Source organism: Gekko japonicus, unplaced genomic scaffold, assembly GCF_001447785.1.
Source record: "Gekko japonicus isolate JY-2015 unplaced genomic scaffold, Gekko_japonicus_V1.1 scaffold5334, whole genome shotgun sequence".
Lineage (NCBI taxonomy): Eukaryota > Metazoa > Chordata > Lepidosauria > Squamata > Gekkonidae > Gekko > Gekko japonicus.
Window position 1 is genome coordinate 23,417 of NW_015162122.1, and position 8,263 is coordinate 31,679.

The 8,263-nt window shown below is 43.2% G+C and overlaps 1 protein-coding gene across 1 annotated transcript in view; it reads right to left on the reverse strand.

Annotated features, from left to right (window-relative positions):
* LOC107105671 (interferon-inducible GTPase 5-like) overlaps window positions 1-8,263 on the reverse strand; it is a 19,858-nt gene that overhangs the window by 6,945 nt on the left and 4,650 nt on the right. Inside the window, exon 2 of the mRNA XM_015405667.1 lies at window positions 4,434-4,604. The gene's annotated coding sequence lies outside the window, so the exon portion shown is untranslated. The remainder of the gene's footprint in view (window positions 1-4,433; window positions 4,605-8,263) is intronic.

Sequence of the window (8,263 nt, forward strand, 5' to 3'; positions counted from 1 at the left end):
CACGGGAGTGCTACGCTTCCCAGATGTGCTGGTGAGATCGCGCCCGGAAACTCCGCCTGTCTTCCGTCTCACTTGTGTGGCTACTGTTCCGTGTGACCGCAGCCCATATTTACTTTTGTAGGCAAACTGATTTCTTTACACCGTTCTTCCATAGGCAAAAAGCTAGATTTGTATCGGATGCAGGCTACTGTTCCGTGTGACCGCAGCCCATATTTACTTTTGTAGGCAAACTGATTTCTTTACACCGTTCTTCCATAGGCAAAAAGCTAGATTTGTATCGGATGCATTTTGTATTTATGATGGAGGAGGGGATGTTGGCATTTTTAAAAATTGCAGGTTTTTGGTTCCTTTTGGGTTAGGGTTGTTATGCCCCTGGTTGGAGTGGGGGACACCCCAGCCCCAGCTCCTCTTTTGTGCTGCTCTTTGGGGTGCTGGCAGGAGAATTATTTTTTAAAAAATGGACATTGGGCCATTGACATGACATCACTTCCAGGGAAAACCCAGGAAGTAACATCAGTCCTCTTTAGTAATCCTTGATACTATGGTTTTACCATAGAGTTCTCAAAGATTCCTAGAGGGGCATGATGTCACTTAAGGGTTTTCCTCAGAAGTGATGTCACACCATTGCCAACAGCAAACCCCACCCCCCCATGTCCTCCTCCCTTTGTCTCCTGATAGTTGGCAAACCTTTACTGGCTATTCCATCAAGCATCTAAAAGTATAAGGCCAACATAGTGTTCCATTGGTACCCCTACCCCCACATGACTTGAGTATGAGCCTGGCCAGCTGAAGGCAAATTCACAAGACCATTTCCCCCCCGCCATGACCAGGTGTCTGTTTCTGCACAGACTGTGGAACACTAACATCAAACAAGTCATCTAAATTCAGCCCTTGGAATCAAGGGCTTTATATTGTTTCCAGGCCTGCCCCAGGTCTTGTTAATAGGTTATATTACAACAGGACCACGGTGTATAATAGCCAGTAAAACAGTAAATCACCATGTACAATTAAACAATATTTGTTAGTTTTTAATATGCTATGCATAGAATTCAATTATTAACAAGATTATAACAATATCACTACAGTATAAGATATAAAGCTTAGCAGTACATACAAAGTAATACAGTTACTAGTTACAGAAACAATTAAGACAAACGACGGAGTTCTAGTACACCGTCCGTTTGCGTGTCCTTCATCAGGTTTGTCATTCCGTTATTGTTTCTTCACAAGCATGAAGTGCTGCAAGCCATATTTCGAAATGCTAGTTCTTATACCTACTCCCTCACTGAGGGAGGCTTAGCCAATCACAATATGCTGTAGACCCAGTCACATTAGAGCTTGCTAAAGGAGCTCCCCAGTCACCAGAATCTTAGCGCGGTAGTGTACATCAAAATCTGTATAAGAACTAGCCTTTTGAAAGATGGCTTGCAGCACTTCATGCTTGCGAAGAAACAATAACAGAATGACAAACCTGATGAAGGACACGCAAACCGACGGTGTACTAAAACTCTGTCGTTTGTCTTAATTGTTTCTGTAACTAGTAACTGTATTACTTTGTATGTACTGCTAAGTTTTATAGCTTATACTATAGTGATATTGTTGTAATCTTGTTAATAATTGAATTTTACGCATAGCAATATAAAACCTAACAAATATTGTTTAATTGTACTCGGTGATTTACTGTTTTACTGGCCAGATCTTGTTAAAGCAGATGTGTTCTGGGAGCTTTTTTTGTCAGAGCTCCTAGCCATTTAAAAATAATAATAATCCCCCCCCCAACATGTTCCCAATATTAAGCAACCCCTGGGAACTTTTACTTGCCCTCGTGCCCTATGTGCTGTTCTATGTGCAGCTCATCATTACTCGTAAGTTTTCCCACAGGACAAACAGCAGCTCTCCACACATGTCACTGTCCCATTACACTCATCCCTACCCAGTGCCCTGGAGAATTAACTAAATTAAATATTTAATTATTTGAAATGTTGAAATATTTGAAATACTTAAATATTTGAAAGGCTGTCATTTGGAGGAGGGCAAGGAGCTGTTCCAGTTGGCAGCAGAGGAGAGGACCCGAAGCAACAGGCTTAAGTTACATGCAGAAAGGTAATGGCTGGATATTAGGAAAAACATTTTTTACAATCAGAGTGGTTCAAAGGTGGAACCAGCTGCCTAGGGAGGTGGTGAGCTCCTCTTCACTGACAGCTTTCAAGAAGAGGCTGGACGAATATTTGTCAGAGATGCTTTAGGCTGGTCCTGCATTGGGCAGGGGGTTGAACTAAATGGTCTGTATGGCCCCTTCCAACTCTATGATTCCATGAAAAATTGCTCAGAGCTCCAGACCCAGAACTCCTGATATCTGTTGGCTTGAGAGAACCTTGAGCAAACCCAGAAGACATATAACCTGTGATTACTTTGCCCGGATTGGACAATGACAGCTACAAATCAGGGGCAATTTCCCCACACTGAAATTCAAGGCAGATAACCTCCCTAAGACTGTTTTGGGTTGGGGAATTTGTGCAGGGAGGAAACTGAAGCCCCTTTCCTTCTGCACCATGGTCCCAATCCAAATTATGCTTCTGCAGCAGTTTAAAAGGTTAGTTCCACCCTGACCTGGACAGCCCAGGCAAGCCCAATCCCGTGAGATCTTGGAAGCTAAGCAGGGCCGACCCTGGGAAGTACTTGGAAGGGGTCCTCCAAAGGAATACCAGGGCCAGGACACAGAGGCAGACATATCAATCCACCCTTCTGAAAAAATGTCTGTACCCCAGTTGGGGTCACCAGAAGTCACCATGACTTCCAGGCATGTAAGCACATCCACCTTCACATCCACACACACACACACATCCACACACACACAAGGAGATCAGGGCCCTGCGGGACCTTGTACAGTTCCACAGGGCCTGCAAGATGGAGCTCTTCCACCAGGCTTTCAAATAGGAGCCGCTGCTGCCACCATTACCACCAACTATTCCATTGAACATCTGGAATGGGACTGGCCCACTTTGGACTACGCCATTTAATATCTGGACCATAGGACTGGCTGTAAGATCAGGAGGTTGCTGGAATGGAAAGTCACGCCATCTATGTTAATACTGCAAGCACCTTAAATGTTATTGTTGTAATGTTAAGAATGTTTTATATTATTTTAATATTTTATGGTTTTATGATAATTCGGCATACTCTGCTGTCTTCTGTAAGCTGCCCAGAGCCTGTTTGCAGGGTAGGCGGGGTATAAATATAAGTATAAATAAATATTGTATAATATTGTATAAATATAAGTATAAATAAAGCGAGTTGTGCTGAGGGAACCTAGATGGAAGCTGACTTGATTATTCGTTACCCCTTTTTTCTTCATGCATGTGTGTCAGGCTTGGGCTTGCCCTACACTGTGTTCTCTATACCTGTTGTATTCTCTTCCTGATCATTTTGCCCCTTTTGCTATGCACATCTGGTTTTAGGTTTTATTGGTTATCACTTGCCCTCACTGACATGGCATTCCTAGAGAGGGAGAGAGTGTGAGAGTCTGTCTGTAGAATTAGGGAGGCAACACATGAAATGGTTATCTGAATTCTTTCCTCGTTTTAGATCTCCACCAGCTCCCCTCAGCATTTCTTCTGGGACAGAAGTCCCGCCCCCTCCCTCCTCAAGCGGGAGAAACTCCTGTCTTCCGATGTGTTCAGGGAGGCTGAGAGGCCCTCAGGTATCAACCAGCTCCAGGCCCATAGCCACAGTGGGGCCTCTCGGGGCCCGGCCCCCCGACTTACAACCAAGCCCCCCGACTTCCCATCCAGCCCAGACCCCCTGACTTCCAATTTTTAATTTGTGGCATTCCCTTAAGTGAGGTGCCCCCTGACTTATTTAAAGGCCACCCAAATTATATAAAACCCTAGCTACAGGCCTGCCCAGATCTAAACCAAACTTCACATGGAAGCAAATCCTGAGTTTCCTGGCCCTTTGAGCCTCCAGAATCTTGTTCCCTGAGTGTCTCTCCCCCTACAAATAGCAGTCCTACCTGTGGCTCCCAATGCTATTTAAGTCATGCTCCCCTCAGTCCTATCCTGCTGATTCCCTTGCAAGAGTCCAGAAATGCGTACTTCTCACTTTGGGTTCTTTGCCACCCTGTCATTCATTCCAGCAGAAAGGACGTTTTAAAGCTGTCGGTGAGGTCATTCCCATTCGGCTAGCAACCCCCCCCCCCGCACCGGGCTAGTAGACGTTGGGGCAACAGGGGCTCGGTCTCTTGAAGGGTGTTCTCATGGCGAACAAATCGAAATGTTTTAATTGCGCTGACACGAAAGCCTGAGTGATTTTTAGTGCTCCAGACTGTTTTATAGAAATAGAAAGCTGAAATGGGCCAAGAGCCAATTCTTCGCTCCAGCCCCCCAAATGATGTGCAGGCCACACAAACACACACACACAAAAGCTCCTCTTACCTTATGGAGAATCTTTATTCTGACTGACAAATAATTTCTCCCCAGAGTTAATGCACAGCTCTTCGTACACCCTTTTTTATCTTCTCTGGAGTGTTTCAGTTTCAAGGCTTACAGAATTAATTGTCATAAAAGTCCTGCGTTTTATGGCACTGACGAGAGTCCAAAAAGACACTGAAAAACAGAGATAGGAGATTTGTTTGTCTGGGAATACAGAATCCTGATTTAGGTTTCCCCCCTTCTCCCTTATTCACCAGAGGTTGGCAGAGCTGACTAACAGTGGTTCTGGGTTCATGGACTGTTTATTTTTATATAACTCTTTGGCTCTGAGCAGCTCAGGGGCTGCTACCTCATCCTTTCCTCCTCTTTTTAGCCTCACAACCTTGTTTTGCAGCTGGTCCTTCTCTTTCAAGCTCTGTCCATGGTCCTCAGGCAAGCTTTATGACTGAGTGGGAACTTGGAACATGGATCTCCCATTGTTGCAATCCAGCACTCTAACCATTGCACCACACTCCCAGATTCCTCTTTAGCTTATTTAGTATTGGGTAATTCTAGCTTGGACTACCTGCAAAAGACTCCCACAGACTGTGTTTTGTAGCTACAGTTTTTACACACACACACACATTTTGTTTCTTTCCCCCCCCCACATTGATGACAGCCTAAGTTCATTTTTTTTCCTGATACAAACTGTAGACTTTTGTAAGGTTCAAGAATCAAACAGCACAATGATTTCTTTAAGCTGCGGATCAGCTCTGTCCCTTGTCTCTTTGTTCCAACTCTCCCTGTTCATCTGACAGGCTGTGTCACAGCAGTGTTTTTATTAACAGAAAGAAAAGCAAGCTCATACATTTGTACAGTGTTACATTATCAAGCTTTCTATGTTAAGAATACACAATGTTCTTTACACAGGCAAGATTTATCCTTGGATGTTGCAGAACTCATTCGCTCCCAGCAATTCATTGTGTTCTAAGAGGAATTTAGCAGCCTCATGCAAATGCAGCAAACTTGTTTCCTGCTTGCCAATTCTCCCGGCAGAGTATTATCTCTGTGGAAATTCAAACTCTGACCTGGGAAGCCTGAACTTTGACCCCGGGCATGCCTCCAGGATTTCCGTTCTGACCCCACATGCCACCCTTTTTTTATTTTAATTAATGTGCAGGTAAGAGAGGAATGCCATCCTCTAGGCCCATAGGCCATTCACTCTCTGAGTCAGCTGAGTCAGCATAAGGCCAGGTTACAGCCACCTTGAGTGGGTAAGCCTGCTTTGGAGGGCGACAAAGAGATCTGAAGATTTGAAATAAAGACGGAATGCATTGCAGAAAGCAACATATTAAAAGCAACATTATGAAGCCGGTCACCCCATAGACAAGCATTTGCTGGAACCATCCCAAATTAGGAAGCCAGCCTTTGAACCAATCCCAGAGACCGTCAAATCCCACATCTTGCTGAATATAGCCAGTGAGATTTTCAAGCTCTGCCAGACGATGCTCAATGCTCTGACCATTATTAGTTAGATTAAAGCAACACATATTTTTAAAGAAGAACAGCCATAATGATGTTTAAAAAGCAAAAATCAATGACAGCTCTATATTATTCAGGATAGCTTCTCGTAGTTCCTGTTCTACAGATTTAAGGAGTGCATTAATTGTTTTGACAACATAACATACTAGTTCAGCTAATATAGTAGCATTACTTAATGCCAGTCCAGGAACCCCAATTAAGGGAAGCCGCTAAAGAAACATTTTTCAGCTTTACTCAGCAAGCTTACTTTAGAATTACAATCATGATGGAGGGAAACAGAACTCTGAGTGCGAGATTGTGCTTGTGGCAGAAGAATAGCAAGCTGACTGAGGCAACAAGTGATGTCACTAATATTGGCAGGAATATAATTAAAAGTGCGACTGCCACAGGTAAAGAACCATCCAGTAGGTAAAATGATATGTGCATAATTGAAAGACACTTTTTAGTGATGTGGGGACATTTTAGTATGTCAGGGCCTATGTTAGAACACCGCTGAGCGCGTTTCTCACAATTAATAATGCGTGCGCAGGTCGTATTGCCGCCACTAGCTATATATGGAGTGTGAAGAGAGATTGCAGATGCAGGTAAAATCTTGCTAACTGGGCCCCACCTTGCTATGGTTTTATAACCTACAGCAACATTAGGAAACCCATAGAACATAGTCTCTTTAGTTATATATGCAGGTTGCTTACACACTGGGATCATACAGGTACCCAGCAATTCACCAGCTGAAAGAGAATTGGTTAAACAGAAATGTGTAACATTAGAAATATTAGCAAGACGCTCCCATATGTTAAATGTCATACGTTCTTTTAAAGAAGGCAACACCCCCCCAATGGGCACAATTAAAAATGACACCATGAGGAGGCTAACACAGAACCCAGTTCCACCAGTCATCAGAGCCAGGGATTTTTGGAATAAAAAGATGTACTTCATGATAAAGTGACAGCTATTAAGCGAAACAAACCATCATTGGAATTGGTCCAAACTAGATCACTCCAGAAGTATTGAGCTGGAGTTTGCAAGGTGAAATTAAATGTTTCTAGATCAAGGGTTTGCAGGTTTCAGTAGTTGTGAATTTTGTGACAATTGAATTGCCTTTTGTTTTGTGTGCTAAGTTAAAAAGTACAGTAGTTTCAGAAGTTGTATAGCAAGCACAAAAATTGAAATATGAATTATATGAAAAATATGACAATGAGACATAAAACATGAAGTCATAAAACAATTATTACAAGATATTGAATACATTTTTCAAGCCAACCCCCCAGATAGTCATGACCACAGGATGTTCCATGGCATCTGATGGAGGGTTCCATCAGTTGTGGTTTGTAGTTCACACTGGTAAAAGTTCATTGGCATGAGGAATAGCCAGATAGTCACAGGTATAATTGGCATGAGGAATAGCAGTTTGTTCAAAGTGTTCAAACGCAAAGTGTTCAAAATGTTCAAAAGGCATACACAGATACAGTACATGATGCAAAAAGAAAAGTTGGCTCCCCGTGTCAGCGGAGCTTCGCAGTGAGTTAGGAGGCCTTGGCTCACAAGAGGCTGGAACAGGCATTGCACTTCTTGCAGGCTGACCTTGGCCATCTCTGGTAAGGAATTCTTGGCTATTGCACGACACGCCATGAGCTACATGAACACGCTTGGCTGGGATCTGCAGAGGTTAAGACAGAAACAAAAACCCTAGCCCCCCTTGTTAGCCTGGCACCAGGCCTAACCAGTGCGGTCAGGCAGGGCCTGATAGAAAACAAAGAGACAGCTCCAGGGACAGGAGCTGAGAAAAAATTCAATGATTATAAGTAAAAAAAAATGCACAAAAATGAATGGACCTGCTGTAAAATCCAGGCCTAATTTTGTACCAGGCCAGAGTTGGCAGCCAGAGTTGGTATGTGTGGTATGTGGCCACCTTTCATCCCTTTTAAATGTTTGTCTAATAGCATGAGAGAGAGTAACGAGTACAAAATTGCTGAAAGGCTAAAGAAGTGTAGGCAGGAGCGTTATCAGTTTTCAGCCTGGCTGTACGACCCAAGGCTGCAAAAGTAGCAATGCAATGAGAAATGACATGAGCAGTTGTTTCACCACGTAAAGGAGTAGCCCAGAGTGTGCTAGAAAATGTAACATCCATAAAAACAGTGGAAAATGCATTTTGGCTTAGCTAAATCTTTAAGGGTTTGCCAACTGATCACAGAAGGCAGTCTAGTAACGTATGCTCAATATTGGAAACAGGATAAAGTTTTAGAAGTTGGAGAATGGATAAAAAAATTACTCTTTATGGTTGAAATGGACAAAATGACAAGGAAACTTAAAAA